This window comes from Scyliorhinus canicula, chromosome 14 (assembly GCF_902713615.1).
Source record: "Scyliorhinus canicula chromosome 14, sScyCan1.1, whole genome shotgun sequence".
Taxonomy (NCBI): domain Eukaryota; kingdom Metazoa; phylum Chordata; class Chondrichthyes; order Carcharhiniformes; family Scyliorhinidae; genus Scyliorhinus; species Scyliorhinus canicula.
The window spans coordinates 129,019,261-129,045,775 of NC_052159.1; the positions used below are offsets into that span (position 1 = coordinate 129,019,261).

At 44.3% G+C, this 26,515-nt stretch overlaps 1 long non-coding RNA gene across 1 annotated transcript in view; it reads left to right on the top strand.

The window, feature by feature from the left end:
• LOC119977636 overlaps positions 1-26,515 on the top strand; it is a 62,799-nt gene that overhangs the window by 11,700 nt on the left and 24,584 nt on the right. The window contains exons 2-3 of the long non-coding RNA XR_005463241.1: positions 222-345; positions 5,614-5,877. This is a non-coding gene — a long non-coding RNA (uncharacterized LOC119977636). The remainder of the gene's footprint in view (positions 1-221; positions 346-5,613; positions 5,878-26,515) is intronic.

A 26,515-nucleotide genomic window follows, 5' to 3' on the forward strand; every position in this document is an offset into this window, starting at 1 on the left:
TAAGTCTTTTCATGTATTATTACGGCATCAATATAAATCACATTAAAAATTGTAATCCTCCCATTTTGCAAGCTCTTTAACAATGCTGTGCGTGCTGGACATGAATGGAGGTTGAATGAGTTGAAACACAATATTAATTGTGAATTAATTGAAAGGAGTATGGTATGTGTGTTTCCTAGGCCTCAGTTGTTCATTTACACTGATTTGTATCCCCAATTTAGGCATACTCTCATAAGGTTTGAAAAAATTTGGACGTAATTTCATTTTGGCAAAAGAAGCAAGGTGATGGGCCCAATTTTGGATCTACCTTCTGATTTGGATTTGTTTATTGTCACGTGTACCGAGGTATAGTGAAAAGTATTTTTCTGCGCGCAACTCAAATAGATCAATTAGTATATGAAAGAAAAAAAAATACATAATAGGGCAACACAAGTTGCACAATTTAAATACCTAGACACTGGCATCGGGTGAAGCATACAGGAGTGCAGTATTAATCAGGTCAGTCCATAAGATGACCGTTTAGGAGTCTGGTAACAGTGGGGAAGAAGCTGTTTTTGAATCTGTTAGTGCGTGTTCTCAGACTTCTGTATCTCTTGCCGATGGAAGAACTTGAAAGAGTGAGTAAACAGGGTGGGAGGGATCTTTGATTATGCTGCCCACTTTCCCAAGGCTGTGTAGATAGAGTCAATGGATGGGAGGCAGGTTTGTGTGATGGACTAGGCTGTGTACACCCCACCTGGCTGGCTCTATTTCAGAGACAAAGATGTCCTCTCTTCCACAGATTTCATGGAGTCAGGCCAGGTATAAATAAATAATTAAATAAATAATGCAGAAGACAATTCCTAGATAACTGATCAAAGTCCATTGTTGCTATTTTAACAAACAATGGTGGATATCATTGTATAGGAAGGTAAATTGGACATTCCAAATTCTCCGTCAGTGTACCCGAACAGGGGATTAGGGGATTAGGGGATTTTCACAGTAATTTCATTGCAGTGTTAATATAAGACTACTTGTGACACTAATATTATGATTAGGTCTTAAAATAGTTATGGTTTATGGCAGAGGAGGTGCTTGGTCTATATACCACCTTGGCACCAGCCAGCCCCTGTGGCTTCTTCCGATCTGAATTTGAGGCTGACCGACCCGACTTTGTCCTTTACCCACGCATTTCCAGAATGAAGAACTGAAGACCCCACCACTCAGAGCACTTCTTTTACCGAGGTGGGTGCAGCAAGCCAGGAAATACCTCAGTTGTGCACCCATGCCTCGTGAGTGAAAATTCAGGCCAATGTGTGACACTATTTGACAAAGAAAGATCTGCATTTATACCACACTTTTCATGACTGCTGTCTCAAATCACTTTAGGGGCAATGAAATACTTCCACCCTGGGCGGGTGCGCAGCTAATGCCAACCCCACAGGCCACAAAGTCCCAACGTAAGTGAATTAACCGATAATCTGTGTAAAGTTTGTAGCATGGTAGCACAAGTGGGTAGCACTGTGATTTCACAGCACCAGGGTCCCAGGTTCGATATCCTGCTGGGTCACTGTACGTGCGGAGTCTGCACATTCTCCCCATGTGTGTGTTGATTTCCTCCGGATTCTCCGGTTTCCTCCCACAGTCCAAAAGACGTGCAGGTTAGGTGGATTGACCATAAGAAATTGCCCTTAGTGACCAAAAATGAAAGGTTAGGAGGGGTTATTGGATTCCGGGGATAGGGTGGAAGTAAGGGCTTAAGTGGGTCGGTGCAGACTCGATGGGCCGAATGGCCTCCTTTTGCACTGTATGTTCCATGTTCTATGATTTAAGGCCCTCAACTGCTCCAATGACCTACAGGCATCAGATTTATAAGTAAAACATAAAAGAACAGTTTATTTATATCAAGAGAAGAGTTAAAATGTAATGGCAATAGTTGCTGATCTAATTACTCCTCAGCCACCGTCTCACCCTCCACCCCCACACACACAAGACAGATACACAGTCGGGTTGGGAAGGATCAAAATAATGGGGATTAAAAGGGCATAAGAGTTGAGTATTTTTGCTGATGAGGTTATGGTCTTTGTAGTCGGTGCTTTCCTCAGGATGTGGAGTGATGAAACCCACCAGGTAGGTTGGACCTTCTGGTTTGTACCTTCAATTCGACCCCAGAAGATGTAGAATTCCCTCTCGGGAGTCATTTTCACTTGACTGATGCCCACCAGATTGGCTCTCAGTCTCGCGAAGACAATTTTAGAATTCTCTGCCTGAATTTCAAAGAGAATTTCCCTCCACTCTGCCACTCTAGTTCTTGTCTGGCTTTGTGGCTGCAGGGTAGAAAGAAAGGAAAAGGATTTTTCTTTAGGCCTTTAGAGGTCTCAGGAGAGAGCTGCCAGCACTGCTTTCCTCAGCCTTTCAAACTGGGCTTTCACAGACCTGGCTATAGAGACTCTTTGCAGTCTAATAATCAGAAGTTAAATACCAGCCTAAGCTGATAGAGAGTTCAAACCTACTCTCCCTAGGTATAAGCAGAACAAAATGCAAGATAGAGTCTGCACCCCTTCTTCCAGTATCATCTGAAGCTCCTCACCAATCGACATCAAAAAACTCACATGTCCTGGGATTCGAAAAGAGATGATTGGCTGCCAGCCAAGTCCATCAAAATGTGGCATCACTGGATTATACCACATCGCACACTGCACTGAGGGGAGTCGTCGGGCCAGTTCAAACAGTACCTTGTAACCGGGGTCTTTCAGTTTAGAACCAAAGTCTTCAGAACTGTGGAATCCAGCATAACAGAACATAAAGGAGATCCCACAGGTAAGCCAGATTTAAACGGGGAGATCAAAGTTTAAACATGAGGTTTCTTACAAAGTGTAGTCATTGTTGTATTCTTGCAAACATGGCAGCTAATCTGCGCGCAGCAAACCTCTACAAATAACAATGTGATAGTGACCAGATAATCTGCTTTTATGATGTTGACCTCGGGATGAATATCGGCTCCGGGACAAGGAATAACTCCCCTGCTGGTCTTTAAATTAGTGCCATGAAATCTTTCACATCCAGCGGATGGGGCCCTGATCTCATCCAAAAGGCAACAGCTTGAAGAATGCAGCACTCCATTTGTATTGCACTCAAGTGCCAGCCTTAACTGTTTTGTTCTGGAGTGGGACTTGAACCCAGAACCTTGTGATTCAGAGAGAAGCATGTTACTAAGACAATGTATGGTGAGGGTAAGATTGTCATGAAAAACATGATAATGACAATGCAACTCATTGACAAAGCAATAAAAATGTCTGCTATAATACTCCTGGTAACATTTTCTGTCTTGCTGTGATTTTTTAAAGATGTTTTGGAATAAAATACTGGAAAGCTGCCTGTCCTAGGATATTAATCCAAATTAACTGTGCATAAAAATAAGTTATAAACAGTTTAGTAGATGTATTATATATATTTGATCAAAGATTGACATTATTAAACAATTATTAAAGGCCCAGATCATCTGAAAGCATTTGGAAAACAACAGTTAAAATCGAACAAATGTCATGTGCTGGATAATTCACAAAACCCTGCAGCTTCACAGAGTCTATATATATTGAAAAAAATTGGGTAATCTGGATCAGCTCAACCAATGAAAGACTTTTGAGAGCATTATCTCCCACATTCTGGTTTAAAGTTGGTCTTTGTGTGTGTGTGTGTGTGTGTGTGTGTGGGTAGAAACTATAAGTTCGGAGAGGCAGTGTCCATTATTTTTTCACATTGTCCATCTATTTCGTGCAAATCTAAAGTCCCAGGTCAGTAATTCAATCGAGATTTTAGAACATAGTGTTAGTATTGTTTTCTTGCTTTCAGACAGTACAACTTTGAGCAGACCTGAAGGAGCTAATGCGGTACTGTGGTACTGGGGTTGCTGCATAGAGCCAGGGACCTGGGTTCAATTCCCGCTTGAGTCACTGTCTGTGCGGAGTCTGCACATTCTCCACATGTCTGTGTGGGCATCCTCCGGGTGCTCCGGTTTCCTCCCACAAGTCCCGAAAGATGTACTGTTAGGTAATTTGGACATTCTGAATTCGCCCTCAGTGTATCTGAACAGGCGCCGGAATATGGCGACTTCTAAGTAGATTTTACAGACTACAGTTCATTCATGAAAGCCCATGCTACATATTTAAACTTCCTAAATGGTAAATCCCTTCTAAAGCCAGACATTGTTATTCATAACCTCACATCAAAGACAGGTAATCCTGAGATCATTTTTGTTTGCTGTCAATCAAATTGTGAACTCACAGCCCCCCACTGTGTTAATGATAGGTTGTGGAAAGCAGCCGAGCATTAATAATGTCAGAATGATAACACTTAGGATGCTGACAGTTAATTGTTAAAACTGCTTGCTCATTTTTTTTCAACTCTCAGGCACAATCAGTCAGGTTTAATTTTCCATATTTTTAAAGGGCATGCATTGTAAATAATTTGTTAGCTCTATCAACCTTATCTCCCCTTTAAGAGCATTTATGTTTACTAATAATTTATAACTGACACACTGAGGGATAAGGCACTTTGCACTGAAAAATCTTGACCAACATAATTATTTTATTTCCAGGTTTATGATGCACCTTTTGGCATGTGAGCCCAGTGCCTATATTTAAGACATAGTTTTTAACACTTTGTTATTTTGTCAGGAAGTCTCAACTACAAAGAGTGTGTGTTGCAAATTCTGGCATTTGCAGCACAAATGTGCCGCACAAGTAATCATATTTCTGTGAGGCCAGAATTTCTAGCCTGTGCTTCTGACAGCAAGGTTCCCTGTTGCGTTTTAATTACTAAAGACAAAAAACAACTTATGCTAGCTTTACGTTCATTCACAGATGCCTTTCAACAGGATGCACTTCCAATTGATTATGTTTCAGAAATAGCCACACAATTTTCTTTATACTTGAACAGCAATTAAATAGCTTAGTCTAGGTTAGATATTTAATACATTGTAGTTTTAGAGTCTACTGTTGATGCATCATTCTGGAATTTCCTATTGATTGTTAAACATTATCTGAGAGATTGATTAATGAAACAGTAGCCCCTGATATTATTATCTTTGGTTGGGGAATACATTGTGCAACAACACCAACCTGACCAGCAGACGTAGGTAGAGGACTGAGCAGTTGATGATAATGAAACCCATGCGTTTCAATGTGGTTGCAGCAAGCCAGTGGTTTACTCTTTCATATTGTTTCACAAGAATTATTGTAATGATAATAATAATAGTCTTTCTTAGTGTCACAAGTAGGCTTACACTGCAATTAATTTACTGTGAAAATCTCCTAATCATCACACTGTTTGGGTACGCCAAGCGAAAATTCAGAATGTCCAATTCACCTAATAAGCCCGTGTTGTGGGACTTGTGGAGAGGAAACCGCAGCACCCGGAGTAAACCCATGCAGACATGGGCAGAAAGTGCACAGACAGTGACCCAAGCGGGAATCAAACCTGGTACCCTGTCGCTGTGAAGCAACAATGGTAACCACTGTGCTATCGTGCTGCCCTAATAATTGTGCCATTAAATATTTTACAATAAATGGACTGCTTGAAATCACTTCTTTGAGGTAAAAATGTTAACGATGTGCTTCTCTTCTGCTTCCACAGTGCTAAAAGTACAGTGACATCCCAACGATAGTCCCCGAGCAAGCCAGCCCTTCACAGGAGCCAGAACATGACTGCTCATCGCCTGTACCAGCCAGCAGCACGGAGATGCAGATCCAGGCAGATTCAATATCAGGTCATAGTTAACAGGCCAGGTCGCACCAGAAGAGAGAGGACCAGAGCTAAGATCAAACAGCAGTCATCAGAACAGAATGTTAGCTGTGTTTCACCCTCCACAGAGGCTGGCTAACCTGCTGAACATATCAAGTACGTTCTCTTTTTATTTCAAGTTTGCAGAATTTGCAGTGTTTTTCTCATGATCTTGGTGGATGATGTTAGTTTGAGGAAGTTACAGTGCAGGCACGAGAAGGAACAAATCGTGATGTCAGGTGTTTAGGATTGGGGCACTAGAACTCCATCAAACTGTCCCTAATACTCAGCAGCCAACCATCACGCTAATGTATTCCACAAAGAATAACACCAGGGTCTATTGCTGTTGTAATCAGTACAATAGGAAGACAGAATACCCTTTCTTGCCATCTGGTATCTCTGGCAATCCTTTTGAGTTGCTCGTTCTTCTCCATTAAGTCAAGTACTGAACATTGTTCCAATTTTTGTGGGTTTTCTGTCAGGAAAAGCTCAATGGAAACAGTTTTCTTCAGATTCCAATAAGATCTTTGCTTAGTCACATCACTGACCAGTCAACACCCACTGGGTATTGATTGTACGATCAATCGAAGGAACAAAATACAGATTTTGTTCACAATAAATTCTATAAGTTTCATTCCACCCATGTTGGATTAGCTTTGTGTTGAGATGTCTGTTCTCTAACCTCGTATGTGAGGCACTTGAACAGAGTTGTGTCTGTTGACAGTGAAGAATACCAGCCCTATTAGCCTAATTAAATTAGGCAACATTCACCTTGCTTGGATATTTAGCTTTGATGTGTGCGTACTGTAATTGAATATATGAGTAAATTTCTCAGCAACTAGCAGTGCAAAGATCCCCTTTGGGGTGAAAAACAGGGGGTGCTTGTGTAACATATATGAGTGGCCTTTGCTACTAATAGATGTTTTTTTCCTTTTGCGGCTGTTGTTTTATGTCGATGAACAGCTTCATAACAAAACCAATTCAATGTATTGAGGCCTTGGGCCTTGTGATTGATGTGCTCGTGATTGTTAAATGTATTGAGGCCTTGGGCCTTGTGACTGATATGCTCATGTGACTGTCAAATGTATTAGCGGCCCTGTGCCTTGTGACTGTTTTATTCATATGAATGTCGGAATGTTACCACAATAAAATAAGAGCACTGCAAAGATAATGTATGAAATTTACAGTGACATACAAAACCTCTTGTTTTTTTTAACACCGTCAAGCAAGTTGGAAATTAGGCAGTAAGCCAGAGATTTTCAAGGTGTGGGTAGCGACCCGCACCATGGGTGTAAGAAGGGTTGCGGGGTGTTCCCATCAGCTACTAACGCAGTGTTTCCCAATGGTAGCATTCTGAGGCCTGCAGGGAAAACACTGCCTAAAACACTACCTGACACTGGGAGTATTCTGCATTTAAATAGCGTATTACTTGCACACTATAAAATAAGCTGAGAGCTACAAACCTGTCTACTCTTCCACGTGTAGTTGAGGAGAATCTGCAGCACACCCGCAGGTGCTTTGTGTGTGATCTCCAGCCGTCTTGGGTCTGACAGGCTGCCGACTTGCAGTGTTCCGCAAGGTGGACAGCTTGTGGACAGAGTCGCAGTTGAGGAAAAGGAGCATAAAATCCTCATCAAATTAAAAAGGACTTAGAAATCGGAAAGAAATGATAGGTGAGTAATATGCTGATTCCCAAGCATCTGCAAAACAATAGGACCGGCTAACATTTGGGGTGCAGTGCGTTTGAGTGTGTATGTATGTGTATGTGTGTAGAAACTATAAGTTGGGAGATGCAGTGTCCATTATTTTTTCACATTGTCCATCTATTTCGAGCAAATCTTAAGTCACGGGTCGGTAATTCAATCAAGATTTTAATATGTAGTGTTAGTTTTGTTTTCTTGCTTTCAGACAGTATAACTTCGAGCAGACTTGTACGAGCTAATGCGGCACAGTGGTACTGGGGTTGCTGCACAGCGCTAGGGACCTGGGTCACTGTGCGGAATCTGCACATTCTCCGCACGTCTGTGTGGGCTTCCTCCGGGTGCTCCGGTTTCCGCCCACATGTCCCGAAAGATGTGCTGTGAGTTAATTTGGACATTCTGAATTCACCCTCAGTGTACCTGAACAGGCACTGGAATGTGGCGACTTGGGGATTTTCACAGCAACTTCATTTTAGTGTTAATGTAAGCCTACTTGTGACACTAATAAAGATTATTATGCGTATATGCAAGTTGATGGTGTAATGTAGAACAAGGGAAGCTCCTGCAAGCACTCCCCACCAACCGCAACCACCCCCCCAAAAGCAGCGTTCTCGCCGATTATCCACCACAGGAGGCCATTGCCAGAGGCCTGCCCCGCTACTCTCCGCCCCTGACTGACCGAATTCCCGACGGCGTAGACCACCCATGGTCGTGCTGTTCAGGATACTCGCGAAGTGGCTGCAGACTCAGTCCACGGCCGCCACAGTCGGGCACGGGCCGATCGCAGGGCAGGGGGTCCTCATTTGGGACTGAGGTATTTTTGTGTGGGCGGTCCGGGTCGGGCAAGCGGCCGACCAGGGAGCACTATTTCCACGGTCCAGGTCCGCAGTCTCGGTTCGCTGTGCACATGCACGGCCTCTGATTCAGAAGTGCGGGGGGGTCGCATCGGCAGCTAGAGCTGCGAGCCCCATGAAAGCTGCCTGATCGCTCCCTGCAAGACTATGAATCTGGGTAAAAGACCACAGTTTTCACGACGGCGTGGGGACGTAGTCTCATAGATGGAGAATCCTGCCCTGCATCTCTCTCAGTGCTGGAATTATCACCCATCCACTTGGTAAAAATTCATGTCAATTACAACTTCCAGCTTGTAATGTTTTCCTATCTTAAATGGTTACTCTCAGATGATGTTCACTGTTGCAATTCATTTGTAGAACCACTGTAATAATTTAATTGATGTGCATTGCTGAGGGACATTTTTATTGTCCATTTAGGGGCAGCACGGTAGCATGGTGGTTAGCATAAATGCTTCACAGCTCCAGGGTCCCAGGTTCGGTTGCCGGTTGGGTCACTGTCTGTGCGGAGTCTGCACGTCCTCCCCGTGTGTGCGTGGGTTTCCTCCGGGCGCTCCGGTTTCCTCCCACAGCCCAAAGATGTGCGGGTTAGGTGGATTGGCTATGCTACTTAGTGTACTTTAAAGTAAGGTTAGGGGGGGGGGGTTGTTGGGTTACGGGTATAGGGTGGATACGTGGGTTTGAGTAGAGTGATCATTGCTCGGCACAACATCGAGGGCCGAAGGGCCTGTTCTGTGCTGTACTGTTCTATGTTCTATTACTCTTTCCCACTGATGCAAAAGGTTTTTACTGCTGCAAATGGATATGAAACTGTGCTGGAGAAAAAAGTAGCTTTTTTACCTTTAAGCAGCCTTTGGCCTTTAGTTTGGTACTTTCCAAGTCTCTATGGAGCCTCTTGTACAGACCTGCTACAGTTTTCATTTGAAGAGGCCAGTTTGTTTAGTTGCAGAACCTGTCCACCTGTACCAAGAATTTCATCTCACGTCTGTAGCCACCTAAAATGGATGCTGAGCTACAAAAATAGGCCAAGCGCTAATACTGCTGGGAAACAGACAGTTTAGCCAGAACAGCAGTCTGCAAAGAGCATTTTGCATTCTGCAGCAGCAGAAACCAGTTTGGGCTCAGGTGAGAAGACCTTAGCTAGGTGCAAATGGCAAAACGCTTTGCATGCTAATGAGGCAATCAGACCTGAACACCCACACAATAGATACATTTGATTCTGAATGGACACATTTTAATCAAGGCCCAGACATCGAGGCACCAGAAACCTCCAAACAAAAGGGCATAAGAAACGCCCCCCCCATCACGGAGACCCCCTCGCATTGGGGAATTAAAACAGTATCGATGAGGAATTGACCCAATAGGTAGAGCCCGCCCAAGAAGAGGGAAGGACAATGGAACCCCTATAAAAGATAGGGACCTCGTGTTGTCCGGTCTGTTTTGTGCTCCGGCTTAACTTCGGTCAAGGTCTGTTTTTCCGTGCTCCGGCTCTGACCACGACCTTGAAGATCCACTCTGACTCCAGCCGTTGAGCACCAGCCGCCGAACCGTAAGTGCCAGTACGACGCTCGCTACGCGAACTAAGCCCGCTAGAACCCCCAGTGACCAGAACGCTTGCTGAAGGTTGCAGCCCAAGACCAGGACGAAGGCCTCGCTCCCTGACCTTGCCTGTTCCTGTTAGATAAGTATTCTGATTACTTTAGTTTAGTCATTGCTTAGTCTCTTAGTGTGTGCATGAATATTTATTATTACTGTATAATAAATATTATCGTTTGGACCTTACTAATCGGTGTATCGTCTTTATTACTTTGAACTTGACCTTGGAATACTAGTGACGTTGTCTATACGGCAACTGGCGACTCCTAAAGCTGAATAAATACATAAGACAGAGCCTAGTGGTGTTAAGCACTTGGAAGTTAATACACCCCAATAAACGCGTTTTACGCCCATAGTAAAACGTGCAACACGTCATTTCTCTTTCTCATGTCCTGTTATCTTCTCCTCTCTCTTTCTCTCCCTCCTCATTTAGAATCAATAGTGTCATATATATTCTCATGCTTTGGTATTACCATGTAGTATTACAAGTATAAAAAAAAAGGTTCGGAGGGGTTATTGAGTTCCGGGGGTAGGGTGGAAGTGTGAGGGCTTAAGGGTCGTGCAGACTCGATGGGCCGAATGGCCTCCTTCTGCGCTGTATGTTCTATTACAATTTAATTGGGACATTTAGCGCTTGACTAGCATTGGAGGCAGTCGAGAGAAGGTTCACTAGGTTGCTCCGGGGTATGGAGGGATATTCTTCTGAGGAGAGATTGAGTGGACCTGTACTCATTGGAGTTCAGATGAATGAGATGTGATCTTATTGAGACATGTCGGATTCTCATGGGGCTTGGGTGAGAACATGCTGCGAGAATGTATCATCTTGTGGGAAAGTAGGACCAGAGGGCATAACCTCAGAGTAAGGGTCACCTATTTAAGGCAGAGATGAGACAGAATTTCTTCTCTCAGAGGATAATGAATGTGTGGAATTCTTTAACGCAGAGGCTGGGTCATTAAATTTGTTCAAAGCGGAGATAGGCAGTTCTTTAATCAGCAAGGGAATAAATGGTTATTGGGATAAAGCAGGAAAGTGCAGTTGAGGATTATCATATCAGATCTGTCATGGTCTCATTGAATGGTGGAGCAAACCCGATGGGCCAATTGGCTTACGGCTGTTCCTACATCTCATGATCTTATGGTGTGTTGTTAGACCCACTCAAAGCAGGATTTAAATTGTTTGAAACAATGTATAATTTTGGCTGAGTTCTGTCATTTGTTTCAGAGCAGTTATCCGAAAAGGGACATCATCAACATGAGGAAATGCAGGATAAATCGTCTGCTACTGTGTATGCCACACGTGTATTTCATAAAATACCCACCCTAGCCTGCGATTTTCTGGTGACTTACCTTAATGATTGACACATCATGGGTCTTGGCCTTTGCAACTTTGTGACATGAGCTCTCAATGTTGATCAACTGCACAGTAGTGGAGATTTACTCTTGGCTTTCCACTTAACCCAAACTAATGGATGGAAATTATTCTCCCTGCCATTGTTCAATGTGAAATTATTTGAATTGCCCTAATCTGTCGCAGTTGACCAGAAGTGAATTGAAGAAAATTGTAAGTAATGCCGTATCAATTGAAATTAAATTGTAAATCCTACACAAAGGAACAGGAGGATTGCGAGTGCTGACCATGTGTCCATAAAACTGCATACAAGCGCTCTAAAAGCTGTTCTCCTGATGCTTGGGGGAAGTTGTGTAATTGGAAATATCTAAAAGAAACTTTCCTCTGCAATACCTGAACTTTACATTGCTCATTAATTAAGCTGGATACCAAACGTAAAAAAAAACTACTTTGCTTATTTTAAACATAAATGCTTTTCAAAAGAGGTTGATTAAGAGAGTTCTCCAAAGTTGAGAAACAGAAATTTATACAGTTATTGATGTGAGCTCGCCACTGAAAGTGGTCCACAATTATGTTTCAATCAACAATGAAAGCTGCATAAAAAGATCATCAAATCAATGTGGTTGACTCTTAACTGCCCCCACAAGGGCAATTAGGGATGGGCAATACATGCTGGTCCAGCCAGCGATGCCCACGTCCCATGAACAACTAAAAAAAAAACCAGTTTAATTACTTCAAAAATTAACACCGATTAATTATCCTTTCAGTGGTGTTATATATACTCATTGGACTTCGAGAACAAAGTAGAATAAACTTGCATAACAAGGCTTAATAAATAAATTCTGTTGCCAGAGAAACACATTTCCTAGAATAATCATTGTGCCAAGTCAAGTGTTCTATAATTATAGAAATGACAAAGCAGGGATCGTATAAAATACAACATAAAATGACTTCAAAGACTGGTGTCAAACACAAAAGAAAATTCAGTGAGAAATAATCGAGTTATTTTCTGTAGCTCTGTCAACAAAAGCTTCATAATTCTGAGTCTTCGTGGTCCCAAGATGTAATTAGCGGGATTCTCCCGAATCCCAGCGACGGCCCGACGCCGGCATAAAAAGCGGCGCGAACCACTCCGGCGTCGGGCTGACCGGAAGTTGCGGAATCTTCCGCACTTCCGGGGGCTAGGTTGGCGGTGGAAGGGTTGACGCCACGCTAACCGGAGCCAAAGGGCCGGCGCGAGTTAGCGCATGCACAGAACCGGAGGTGTGGTTCCGTGGATGCGCAGACCAGCCGGCGTATTCTAGCGCATGCGCAGGGGGGGTGTCGTCTCCGCGCCGGCCATGGCGGAGCCCTACAGAGGCCGCGAGGAAGGAACGAGTGCCCCCATGGCACAGGCCCGCCCGCAAATCGGTGGGCCCCGATCACGGGCCAGGCCATCATGGGGGCCCCTGCGGGGGCGGATCCCCCCCGCGCCACCCGACAACTGCACCAGCCAGCCTACCAGCCAGGTCCCACCGTGTGGGACCATGGCCAATCCACGCCGGTGGGACTGGCCAGAAACAGACGGCCGCTCGGCCCATCGGAGCCCGGAGAATTGCCGGGGAGGGCCGCCTCCAACACCCCGACCAGCGTGGCGTGAAACCCGCCCCCGCACAAAAACCGGCTTCGGAGAATACGGCAGCCAGCGGCGGGGCTGGATTCATGTCAGCAATGGGGATACTCCGACCCGGCGGAGGTCGGAGAATCCCGCCCAATATATCTGGACTTCCAGAAGGCATTTGATAAGGTGCCGCACAGAAGGTTAATCCACAAGGTACGGTCACACAGGATTAGGTGTAATTTATTAACTTGGATAGAAGACTGGCTAACCGCCAGAAGGCAGAGATTCAGATAAATGGGTCTTTTTCTGGTTAGCAATGTGTAACTAATGGGCTGCTATCGAGTTCAGTCCTCAGGCCCCAATTAGTTACAATATATATGAATGACTTGAATGTCAGGATAGTAGGTACAGAGCTAAATTTGCAGATGACACTAAAATAGGTGTGATAGTAAGTTGCAAATAGGTAATAAGAAATTTACAAATGGGCATAGATAGGTTAGGTGAGTGGGAAAAATTTGTCAGATGGAGTTTGATGTGTATAAGTGTGAACTTATCCATTTTGGTTGAAAAAATGCAACGCAACTTTGCATCTAAATGCAGAGAAAAACTTCAGAGTGCTTCAGTGCAGAGGGATCTGGGTGTCCTCATGCATGAATCTCAGCAAACTAGTCTACAGGTACAACAGGTAATAAGGAAGGCAAATGGACTTTTGCCGTTTATAGCTGAAAGGATAGAGCATAAAAGTAGGGAAGTGTGATTGCAACTTTACGAGATATTGGTGAGACCGCACCTGGAGTACAGTTTTTGTCCCCTTCTTTGAGGAGGGATGTAATTGCATTCGATGCAGTTCAGAGGAGGTTCACTAGATTGAATCCAGTGATGAGGGGTTTGTTTTACAAAGAGAGATTGTGAAGTTCAGGCTGATACTCTCTCGAGTTTAGAAGAATGAGAGGAGATCTGATTGAGGTATATGAGATCATTCAAGGTATTGAAAATGTAGACGTAGAGTGGATGCTTCCTCTTGTGGGGCAATCGAGAATGAGAGGTCATAGTTTTAGGATAAGGGGTAGCAGATTTAAAATAGAGATGAGGAGAAATTAATTCTCTCAGAGGGTCGCGAACCTGTGAAATTCAGTACCCCAGAATACGGTGGATGCCGGGGCTTTGCATAAATTTAAAAAGGAGATAGACAGATTTTTAGTTAGTGATGGGTTGAGGGGTTATGGAGAACGGGCTGGAAAGTGGAGTTGAGGCCGAGAGGAGATCAGCCATGATCGTATTGAATGGTGGAGCGGGTTTGAGAGGCTGAATTGCCAACTATTCATTCTGATATTTTTGTGCTTTGAACATAAAGTAGCAAACTTGAAGGGGACACTTTGGAAATTCAGAGTTTAAATGTTGACCTCAAACATCCAAAGTACTACACATTTTGTAGAGTCCTCTATTTTCCTGGTGGCAATATCCATTATTATTTTGCAGTGACATCTTGGTGAGATCGGTGGGAAACATAGACCGGAAGCATAAATGCACCAATCACGTAAATAGTGTAGCTACGAGAGAACAGAGACTCGGGACGCAATTCAGCAACCCCTTTGATCATGGTGCAGGTTCAGGTACACCAGGTGAACCAGGCGAGAGCCACAAATTGGGTTTCAAGCTGCTCGCCGGGCCGATCGGGAGTCACGTGATTTGCTGTGCCCGGTGTGATCTGGATCTCACCCTCAGTAGGTGTAATCCAGATCGGCATATTCAAATGAGTCGAATGCCTCTTTGAAATACCTGGATGCCAGCTTCACCGGTGCCTGGGACTCAACAGCCGTGCCTGCGAGGTCCCGCCAGGGTGCCATTTAGTACTGGTTCACACTAATGTGGACCAGGTGTAATGACACCTCCGGGGGTCTCGCAGGGCATTGGAGCCCCCCGGGTATTTGGGGACAGGGAAGGGTGGTACACTTGCATTACCCCGTGCAGTTTGGCACTGCCAGTCTGGCAGTGCCACTTTGTACCGAGTGAAGAATGTCGGAATTTCAGATATATTGCATTATAGTGCAGGTTAAAAGCCTGGGTTTGTGTGTGTATGAATGAAGCAGTAATGTTTTTAAAGAATCCTGGTGTGAAAGGATTTGGGAGCCAGAGGTACAATTAAGGCAGCTTAAAAAAGCTTGGGCAAATGGAGTTTTGTTTGGATTAAGGATTAATTGCACTCCCTGTGGAGTTAATTATATTTGAGCATGGTAAACTCATCTAATAAATGAGAAAAGCTAAATACCAGGCATTTCGCAGAAAAAAACAGTTTGGTTGAGTTTTAGAGTGAGATGTGAGCAGAAGTCAAGTATCTGCTCTCATTGCAGTTCAGTTAAAGATATCTCTGTCCACTAACTAGCAGTTCCTTTCCAAATAGTTCAGAATTTTGTAGGTCGAAGGTAGGCTGAAACAAGCTGAGAAGTGGTTTCTGAAGAAATACAGCCAGAGTTTTTGCATGGTTCTGAGAGGGTTCAGGTCTTTTCTTTAAAACAGTTTTTAAAAATATCTCTGTACAGCAGATATTCCTGAGTGCTAATTGTATTTGAAAGTGGATTGAGATCTGAGATGATTCTGTTGTTTGAATAGAAATAAAGATAGCAGTTAAGGGCTATTGTGTCACTGTATTGATTAACATTGTTTAAGGGATAATTGTAAGCTATTTGTTTTGTGTGATGTTAAAGATAATTTAATGTTGTGTTAATAATAAAATTTGTTTTAATATAACATAATCTATTTTGTGCAAAATTACTCCTGGAGTGAGGTATAATTTCCTCACAGTCTTACAAAATTAAAATAAAATATTGGGGTTTCTGACCAGTATCGTAGCCACTGTTGGAGTCTGGTCCAAGGATCAGAATAATGATCAGACACCAGCTGGACGTTGAAGGAGTGGTATCCCTTTCTTTTGTACATAGAACATAGAACATAGAACAGGCCCTTCGGCCCTCGATGTTGTGCCGAACAATGATCACCCTACTTAAACCCACGTAACCCGTATACCCGTAACCCAACAATCCCCCCATTAACCTTACACTATGGGCAATTTAGCATGGCCAATCCACCTAACCCGCACATCTTTGGACTGTGGGAGGAAACCGGAGCACCCGGAGGAAACCCACGCACACACGGGGAGGACGTGCAGACTCCACACAGACAGTGACCCAGCCGGGAATCGAACCTGGGACCCTGGAGCTGTGAAGCATTGATGCTAACCACCATGCTACCGTGAGGCCCCGATCAGAACCATGCAAAAACTCTGGCTGTATTTCTTCAGAAACCACTTCTCAGCTTGTTTCAGCCTACCTTCGACCTACAAAATTCTGAACTATTTGGAAAGGAACTGCTAGTTAGTGGACAGAGATATCTTTAACTCCAACATCTTGGAGTTGACATATGATATGCTTTCTGTCAATAGCAACCTGCACTATGGGAAAGGCTGCAATCCTCACACTGTTATGTGCTTGCTTTGCCTGCCTCTCTTTTCAAGAAGGAATGAAATGTATTCATTTTTCTTGGAAGTTAGAACCTCCACGGCTTCCCTATTCCAGTCAGGACATGCCATAACACTCACTGTTAACTTCCACAGCTATAAACAATAATGCTAACTTTACCAATTCCTGAAATGATCAACCACTTCTACAATCACAGCAAGAGCCAAAAGAAGTCAATCAGCAACTGAATAGCATGATGGTTTGGAGTGGGAGGAGTTGACGGGGGGGGGGGGGGGGGGGGGGGGGGTCCTTCCTGCTGCTAAATCTGTACTCAACGTTATATATTTAAGGGCACCTTCAGCACTGAATCCAAAATGGCAGTTCTGGTGCCCAATTGGTGTTACACTTGGAGTGATGTCAAAATGTGCCCCCTCTGCATCTGTCAGGCGAATGCTTCCTAAAAATTAATCAAATGCCAGCACAAGAAGTGTACGCGCACATCACATGTGTCACTTTGGAGGAAAAATGGCATTTGTAGCACTCAAATAATAGGCATTGCAAAACTAAATTTCATAGCCAGGTCCTGACAAAACGACATTCCCACACTACCAAAGTATTTTCCTGTACTGAAGTATTTTTCTGGACTATATAATATTCTGTATATGATAGTATATATTATTCTAAAGTATATAGTCAAATTTGAGTGGGATTTCAAGCAAGTAAGCTCTGTCTCAGAAACAGGAATGAAGCAGAGATCTAAGTTGATGTGAATATCTAATTGATAACTTTGGAAACAAGTAATTGCTAAGGAACTCATCACATATGTTGGCCAAGTCTTAATTTGACAGTCAAATCTAAATATTTTAGAAGCACAGCCTGTTATCTTCCGTAACTAGTCCATCCGAGGAAATGCAACTGGCCCCAAATTAATTTCAAACAGAAAAGTTGGCAAGTGCACTGGACCTGTATGTACCAGAGCCTTTCAGCTCTCAACCATGGCAACCTTATACCCTCTCTCAGCCTCCCCCCACTCAACCCCTTACATAAAAAAACATTGGCGGAACATCTCAAACCACTTTACATACTGGCTTCCAGAAATATATTAATTCTGAGTGGAATGGGAATTCCCCTGGAATTGGCCCCAACAGCAGTTCCCTTCTGAAGGATGAGTGGAGGTGTTGACATTTTCAAAGCAAGTCAGAAAATTGCAGAAATCGGCATCATTTCCCATGTAGGTCCATTCACCTCCAATCCGAATAATGATAGGAAACTGGTATTATCCCTGTTGTCGTAAAAACAACCACTCAAAACCTGTGAGCTTTCTGGTAAAAGGATTTAATTTTACAAGCATATGCTGGGGTGAGAGAACCACAGCATGCCATGGTGCCTCTCTCCATGGTACAGGTTCTGTAGTGCCTGTCTACAGTTCTTAACTGCCAACTTTTCATTATTATTTCTCTATTAATATTTTATCTACATATACTATTCCATCAGCAGATGTTCCCATTTTCTCACCCTTGGGTATGGCCTTCAATTCCGCCGTATCTCCTTCTTGTCCTGTTCAGGAATGAATGCCTGTGAAAGCTGTTAGTGGACGCTGTCATACGGCCTTGTCATGCCCAACTTGGTGATGTGACGAGGCCGTTAAATCTTAAGAGAGAGAGAGAGAGAGGCCTCTCGTGGGATTTGCGACGCTCAGAATACCTTACGAGATCTTGGATTTGTTTACTGGATTGGATTTGTTTATTGTCACGTGTATCAAGGTACAGTGAAAAGTATTTTTCTGTGAGCAGCTCAACAGATCATTAAGTACATGAAAAGAAAAGGAAATAAAAGAAAACATATGAAAGGGCAACACACGGTACATAATATAACTACATCACACCGGCATCGGGTGAAGCATAGGTCGCATCGCGATCTGAATCTCGCTCTCACTAGACGAGGTCCAGATTTACATATTTAAGTGACCAGTCAGGGTAATTAAAAATGCCAGTGTCCGAAGCACTCTCCTTGGCCAAGGATCCCATCATGCCTATAGTATTGGCTAATATTCCCATCCTGCCAAGAAAGACCTTTCATAACTGCATATGTCTACTCTAAAGCTATCAATATACGTTTAAATACCAATCTTGATATCAAATTATTTTGATTATCCTACTTCATCCCTCTGAGAGCTCTGCCCAATAAGTTTTGGGTTTCATCTCATTCCAGGCTGTTCCAGGTTCTTACATAGAATTTTAAGAATACAAGGATGGAGGAAATAGGAGCTGGAGTAGACTATGTGAGGTCTCAAGCCAGCTTTTCAATTCAATGCAATCACAGTTGATCTGCCTCATCTCCAGTTTCTTCCCCTTCCCCATATCCCTTGATGGCCTGAGAGATCAAAGACCAACCAATCCGAGCCTTGAATATACTCAACGATGGAGCATCCACAAGTCTCTATGGTCGAGAATTTCAATGATTTGTGATGCAGGAATACAATGGAAAACACTTAAAGCTGTGTTCAGCAGAATGCAAGAAATGTATATTCCAGTAAAAGCAAAGAATAAGCAAAATACAACAGAAACTCCATGGGGACAATTGATGGTAAGAAGAGAGGCATGCATTAAGCATGGAGACAGCAAATGAGTGTGTGAAAAGACAGAATGGCAAGAGATCCAGAGAAAAGTAAAATAAAAACACAATTAGGAAGGCAAAAACGAACTGTAAAATCAAATATAAAACTAAATAGTAAACTATTTTGCAGCAACATAAATAAAATATAGCTGTGATGGGAATAGGATCATTATTGGATAGGTGAGATAATACCACAGGTTACGATAGAGAGATGTCAGCAGTATCACATTGTTTTGCCTTGGTATTTAACAGGAAGTTTGAACAGGTGGGCATGCCATTTGTAAGACTCCTCTTCCACCTGGCCTGAAGGTTTCAGCCTTTGCTCTGGGTGTAAAAGACACATAACAACTTGGATATTGTTCCACAAATTGTGGTGCATCCTTATTAAACCACTGAACAATATAACATACTCATGATTATCCTGGTTGCTTGTTTCCCTGTGAGCTGGAATCTGTTATTGTTAGTCAGTCTTCTGACGAGCCCTCCGTGCACACTTTCTGAGTGACTGACCGGGTCACCCTAACCACTGCAGCAATGATGCCTATGTGTGGTCTTTCTTTACACTTTTTAGCTCTGAATTGTGCCATACCAGGCCAAACCTGTTTTTAACACATTCAATTGGTTTGTAATTACCTCACTGTCCTTCCCAGCTGTTACAACCTCACACAGAGGTCAAGGAGCAGCACGGTGGCACAATGGTTAGCACTGCTGCCTCATAATTTCAGCGACCCGGGTTCAATTGCGGCCTGTCTGTGTGAAGTTTGCACTTTCTCCTGTGTCTGCATGGGTTTCCTCCAGGTGGTCTGGTTTCCTCCCACAGTGCAAAGATGGGCAAGTTAAGTGGATTGGCCATGCTAAATTGCCCCTGAGTGTCCAAAAGTTTAGGCCAGGTTGCTGGGTTTATGGAGACAAGGTGGAGGCGTGGGCATAAGCAGGGTGCTCTTTCCAAGGGCCGGTGCAAACCCGATGGGCTGATTGGCCTCCTTCTGCACTGTAAATTCTATGATTCTCTGCTGAGTATGAACGTACCCGGTAATGGGGACCCTTCATAAGGGGAGCCAGTGCAGTACAAAAATAAATCCACCAAAGTGAAGGCGGAGGTGGGAAAACCCTTTGGGAAGTGCGTCAATCTAGTTTAAGTATGTTAATGAGCCCAAATTTTGCATCCTATCCATTGCTTCCTTCTGGTCATTCTGTGCGGATTCTACACCAACACAAGTCATTAGGTTCACAGTTCCTTCTCCAGATGTCTCCTGGCTGCCTCCCTTGCAGGAATCCCAAGGCCACACTTGAAGCAACAAAGACAGTCTGACTCTGCTTTGATATCTCTAACACTGTTATCAATCTATAAAGCTCAGAGGAGACATTTTTATTACCGTGAATGAGGGAATGTCTATATTTTCCCTGATGCCAGCATGTCTGCAGTAGAATTCATTTTTCAGAACTTGCTAATTCTTTGTCTTTGTTAAATCATGCCCCTCTCTATACTCACTCCACAAATTCTTAGATATCTTCAACCTCAGATTCTTCTTTCACCTCATTTTTCCACCACCTGTCAAACCACATACACAGGGCGTACCACATACATAAAGATAAAAGTAGTTACAAAGTTAAAAATAGAAGCAGTTAATAAATAACATGTCTAATACATAATGGACGCTGAGGGATAAGTACATTTTGTGAAAAAAAGAGATATATTGAATAAATTATTCAAACTCAAAGACAACAAAAAACCCTAATCTGGATAGATGCATCCACATATTTTAAAATAATGTATGGAAGGGGTAACAGTGACAGCACATTTAGGGCAGCATGGTAGCACAAGTGGATGGCACTGTGGCTTCACAGGGTCAGGGTCCCAGGTTCGATTCCCCACTGGGTCACTGTCTGTGCGGAGTCTACACGTTCTCCCCGTGTCTGCCTGGGTTTCCTCCGGGTGCTCCGGTTTCCTCCCAGAGTCCAAAGACGTGCAGGTTAGGTGGATTGGCCATGATAAATTGCCCTTAGTGACCAAAAAGGTTAGATGGGGTTATTGGGTTACGGGGATAGCGTAGACGTGAGGGTTTAAGTGGGTTGGTGCAGACTCGATGGATCGAATGGCCTCCTTCTGAACTGTATGTTCTATGATCTATGTTCACATGTTTAATAATTCATCAGAAAGAGTGTAGTGCCAGAGGATTGCCAAATAGCTAATTCAGTAGCTAGATTTCAAAACATGCCCTGGAAATTGTAGACCGATCAGTTATGGCATTGGTGTTGGGAAAAATAATGGAATCCCGACTAAAGGAGAGAATAGAAGAACATTTAGAACTGGGACATATAATAATGAGTAGTTGGCATGATTTTCAAAAGGAAAAGTATTTTCCCTTGAATAAAGAAGGCTGGATAACCTAACAGAGGTAGTTTAGGCTATAAAAGATTTTGATAGAGTGGATAGATGAATGTTTTCACTTAGAGGGAAGGGCATATGACTAGAGGCCATCAATAGAAAATGGTCACCAATAAATCCATGAGGGAATTCAGAAAACAATTATTTCACTCAAGAGTGGTGAGAATGTGGAAATCATTAGCACAGGGAACGGTTGAAGCAAATAGTCCAGGTGCATTTAAAGGGAGGCTAGTCATGCGGATAAGGAAGAATGGAATGATTGGTTACACTGATAGGTGATGATGAGGAAAGATGAGAAAAGGCTTGAGCAGAGCATAAATGCTAGTTTGGACTGGCTGGGCTGAATGTCCTAATCCCGTGCCATTTTTCATACGTAACCCTACATAATCCTCTAAGTGAAGAAACCTCTCCTCACCTTATTCCTTAATGATCAATCCCTAATCCTGAGGGAAAGTCCCTGTGTTCTGGATTCCCCTGGCAATAGGAAATAAGCTCTCAGGTTCTAATCCATCTAGCCCCCTTCAGAGTCATTGTATGCTTTTATGATAAAAGATCTCATTGTTGCAAACTCCAGGCTTAATTTACTCTTCCCAGAAACCAGTTGAATGAATGTTCGTCATGTCACCTTCAAGGTGAGTGGATTCTTCCATAAATTCGGAGACCAAACCTGTGCACATATTCCCTGAGACCTACTCTTGTAGCAACAAGATGCCCTTGCCCATGCACTCCACCTCCCTTGAATCTTGGTCAAAATGTTATTTGCCTTTCTACTTGTTAGCCGTTTGAGATTTATTGAAAATAAATCGGGGGGGGGGGGGGGTTGCGGTTTAGTCAACATCGTGGGTTCAATTCCCAAATTGGCTGAGGTTATTTATGAAGGCCTTCTCAACCTTGCCCCTTGCCTGAGGTGTGGTGATCCTCAGGTTAAAATCACCACTAGTCAGCTCTCCCCCTCAAAGAGGAAAGCAGCCTCTGGTTATCTGGGACTATGGTGGCATAACTTATTGAAAATAGCTTTGGTGGATACTGAACGCTTAAGGCACTGCAGATACTTGTATCAGTGGAGGAAGTTTGGCTGAAAATAAAGAGATCCATGTTCTTTATTTTTTAATAAATTGAGTACCCAATTTTCTTTCCAATTAAGGGGCAATTTAGCATGGCCAATCTCCCAACCCTGCACATCTTTTTTGGGTTTTGGGTTGAGGCCCACGCAGGCATGTGGAGAATGGGCAGACTCCATACGGACATTGGCCCAGGGCCGGGATCGAACCCAGGTCCTCGGTGGCATAAGACAGCAGTGCTATCCACTGCGCCACTGTCCTCCCCAGAGATTCATGTTTAACTTCATGTATAGTGCCAATTCCGAATGCGTCCCACAGAATCTTAGTTTCTTCCCAGGAAATTCACAATGGTAACGAGGGTGGTAAGAAATACAAAACATTGCTTTCAAGTGTGACATTTTTGGAAGTTGTTCATCTACTCTCTGCAGACAGCATTTTAAGTTGGAGACAAGCTGTTAAGACAGATCCAGGAGCCCTCCAGCACGAGATTCGCAACAAGAAAGATGAGTCAGTTTACATGCACATCTTAATCTTGCCAAAAGAATGATCCTCCCAAAGAATAGCAATCTCAGATCATCACAAAGAAGTTTTTATTTAAAAGGAATGTAATCTGGATCTTTGATCACTCTGCCACTGCATTGCTGATAAATGTAGTATTACCTACGTCCAATCTACCACCTTTTGATGTGCACTCAGTCATCATTTATATTCCCCTGTTGGCAAAAGCCCATGACATTTCAAAGGTGCAATAGCAGGTTTTGCAATCATAGATGACAAAAGAGAAAAGACTTTCCTTCTTGTCTATAGGAGGTGAAGAATTGAAAGTCATTTTTGAGACACTTATGTCTGTGCAAGATTAGTACAACACAGCAAAAAATGCACCAACACCCAAGAAAAATGCATGTTATGAAACAATTGTCTCCTGACCCACTGGGCAAGAAGCAATGGGGTAATGTTGCATGGGCGAGAGACAATTAGCAACCAAACATGAATTAATTGAGGTTGAACATATCAAGCAGCAAATCAAAACACACAGAAGTCAAGCTTGTCTCTCCCGTCAACTATGCTGAACAGCATGCATTGAAGACATAAAACTGTCAGGGTTGTTAAAGTTAGTAAGATCAAGATTGCTTTCAGAGTCCAGAGCTATTGGAAGTTGAGGCTGCCCAGCAGTAGCTACCATAATTCATGTCCAACTCATGCAAATACTGAACATTACTCAAATGCCAGGATGCCACATGCAAAACAACATCATTTTCACAAATAGAGTTGTGACTTGGCCAAGGAATATTTCCACTGTGGTAGTTGATGCGACCACCAATTCACACGAGATGCAGAGTTGAAGTGAACAGTGGTTTTAATCAGCTAGAACTGTGCCTGCCTGTGACTGCTCTGCACTGAGAGCTGCCTGCAGGGCAGCAGCTCTATATACCTCCCCCGAGGGGGCAGAGCCATAGGCGGAGGCTGTGATGATATGCATCACTGTAAATACACAAGGGGTTAATGTAAATACACATAGACTAGTTCGACACTAGAGGGAGCACCAGAGACATGACACACAGACATTCAACCAATAGGTCAGTAAGATAGGACACGACCAATGGGCACTCACGATACACAGAGGTGACGCTACCACAGGGGGGCATTACACCAACCAATATAAATGGACACAGCACACATGATCTTCCTCTTTCCAGTGGAAACACTCAGTGAGCACAGACACAGGGTTGATTCAACATCACACCCACCACTTGGATTGTAGCAGACTGGTTCGTCAGTCTGAGTAGCTATTGAAGGATTAAGAGTAGAGTCAAATCCAAGTAGGAGATTTGTTAACAGTTTAAATAAACGTGTTGAAGCTATCTCAAAGTCAGAACCTTCCTTTGTCAGAGTGCACATCAAGGAAGCAGCTTATGCTACGACAAGAGCATAACAAGAAAGAGCCCACAAGGGCATCAACATAATACAATGTAATGTAATGTAATACACTGGTGAATGGTAGTGATAATACATTCACCACATTCACTCCCTGTTAAAAATTGAAGTCCAGCGGGGGTGAAGTAGGCTCACAAATTGAGTATGTCCGGCGCCTTGATTGTTTGCTGCGATCGCCTGAGCTCTGGTTTTGCTGCGGGCACGGGTGTTGAACTCGTCGCTGCGGGAACGGGCGTTGAATCTGGGAGCGTGTCTTCTGGAGCCTCATCCATGTAGGTCCCTGATGGGAGGAGGGGGTGTAGGAGAGGGGTGTAGGCCATGTAGGGGCGGGGGCAGTGTTCGGTGTAGGGTGGTAGGGGTAGGTGATAGTTGTAGGGGAACCGGCGGGTGCCAGGTCTCGGAGGGAGACTATATCTTGTCAGCCATCGTGGTGCACCATGTAGGCATACTGGGGGTTGGCGTGAAGGAGCTGGACCCTCTCGACCAGGGGATCGGACTTATGGCTCCTCACATGTTTTCGGAGGAGGACATGCCCCGGTGTCGTCAACCAGGACGGAAGCGAGACCCCGGAGGTGGATTTCCGGGGGAAAACAAATAGGCGGTTATGAAGGGTCTTGTTCGTCGGCGAGGACCTCCTGCCAGCGGGAAACTGGGAGACTCCTAGACCATAGGGCCAGAACGAGGGCCTTCCAATACCATCGCGTTCTCCCTCTCCAACTGTCCATTTCCCCGGGGGTTGTAACTAGTAGTCCTGCTCGAAGCAATGCCCTTACTGAGCAGGTACTGATGCAGCTTGTCGGTCATAAACTAGGAGCCCCGGTCACTGTGGACATAAGTGGAGAAACCAAACAGGGTGAAGATACTATGCAGGGCCTTAATGACAGTGGCCGCAGTCATGTCGGGCCATGGGATTGCAAAGAGGAAACGGGAGTACTCGTCAATGACGTTAAGAAAATACGCGTTGCGGTCAGTGGATGGGAGGGGCCCTTTGAAATCGATGCAGAGGCGCTCAAAGGTCCGGGACGCCTTTACCAGGTGGGCCTTATCTGGTCAATAGAAGTGCGGTTTACACTCCGCACAGATTTGGCAGTCCCTGGTCATGGACCTGAACTCCTTGGTGGAGTAGGGCAGGTTGCGGGCCTTGATGAAGTGGAGAAGCCAGGTGACCCCCCAGGTGACAGAGGTCATCGTGGATGGCCCGGAGTCGGTCATCTTGCGTGCTGGCGCATGTGCCGCGGGACAGGGCATCTGTGGGCTCACTGAGGTACCCTGGACGATATACAATATCATAGTTATAGGTGGAGAGTTCAATCCTCCACCTCAAGATTTTATCGTTCTTGATCTTGCCCCACTGTGTATTGTTGAACATGAAGGCTACCGACTGTTGGTCGGTGACGAGGGTGAATCTCCTACCAGCGAGGTAGTGCCTCCAATGCCGCACAGCTTCCACAATGGCTTGAGCTTCTTTTTCGACAGAGGAATGTCAAATCTCGGAGGCCTGCCTGCCTGGTTAAGGGTGGCAGCGAGGGCGACCTCTGATACGTCGCTCTCCACCTCGAAGGGGATGGACTCGTCCACCGTGCACATCACAGCTTTGGTAATACCTGCCTTGATGCGGCTGAAGGCCTGCCGGGCCTCAGCCATCAGGGGAAGATCGTGGCTTTGATCAGTGGGTGGGCTTTGTCCGCATAGTTGGGGGCCCACTGGCCATAATACAAAAAGAACCCGAGGCATCTTTTCAGGGCCTTGGGGCAGTGGGGGAGGGGGATTTGCAGGAGGGGACGCATGCAGTCGGGGTCAGGCCCGAGGACTCTGTTTTCCACGACATAGTCGAGGATGGCTAGTCGGGTTGTGCGGAAAAGGTATTTCTCCTTGTTATATGTGAGATTGAGGGCTTGGGCGGTTTGGAGAAACTTTTGAAGGTTGGCTTTGTGGTCCTGCTGATCATGGCCGCAGACATTTCCAAGTAGGGAAATGTGGTCCGCAGACCGTACTGGTCCACCATTCGATCCATCGTTCTTTGAAAGACCCCGTTGGTGACACCGAAGGGGACCCAGAGGAAGTGGAAAAGGCGGCCATCTGCCTCGAAAGCCATGCAGTGTCGATCTTCTGGGCGGATTGGAAGCTGGTGGTATGCGGACGTCAGATCTCCCATGGAGAACACCTGGTAGTGTGCAATCTGATTCACCATGTCTGCTATCCGG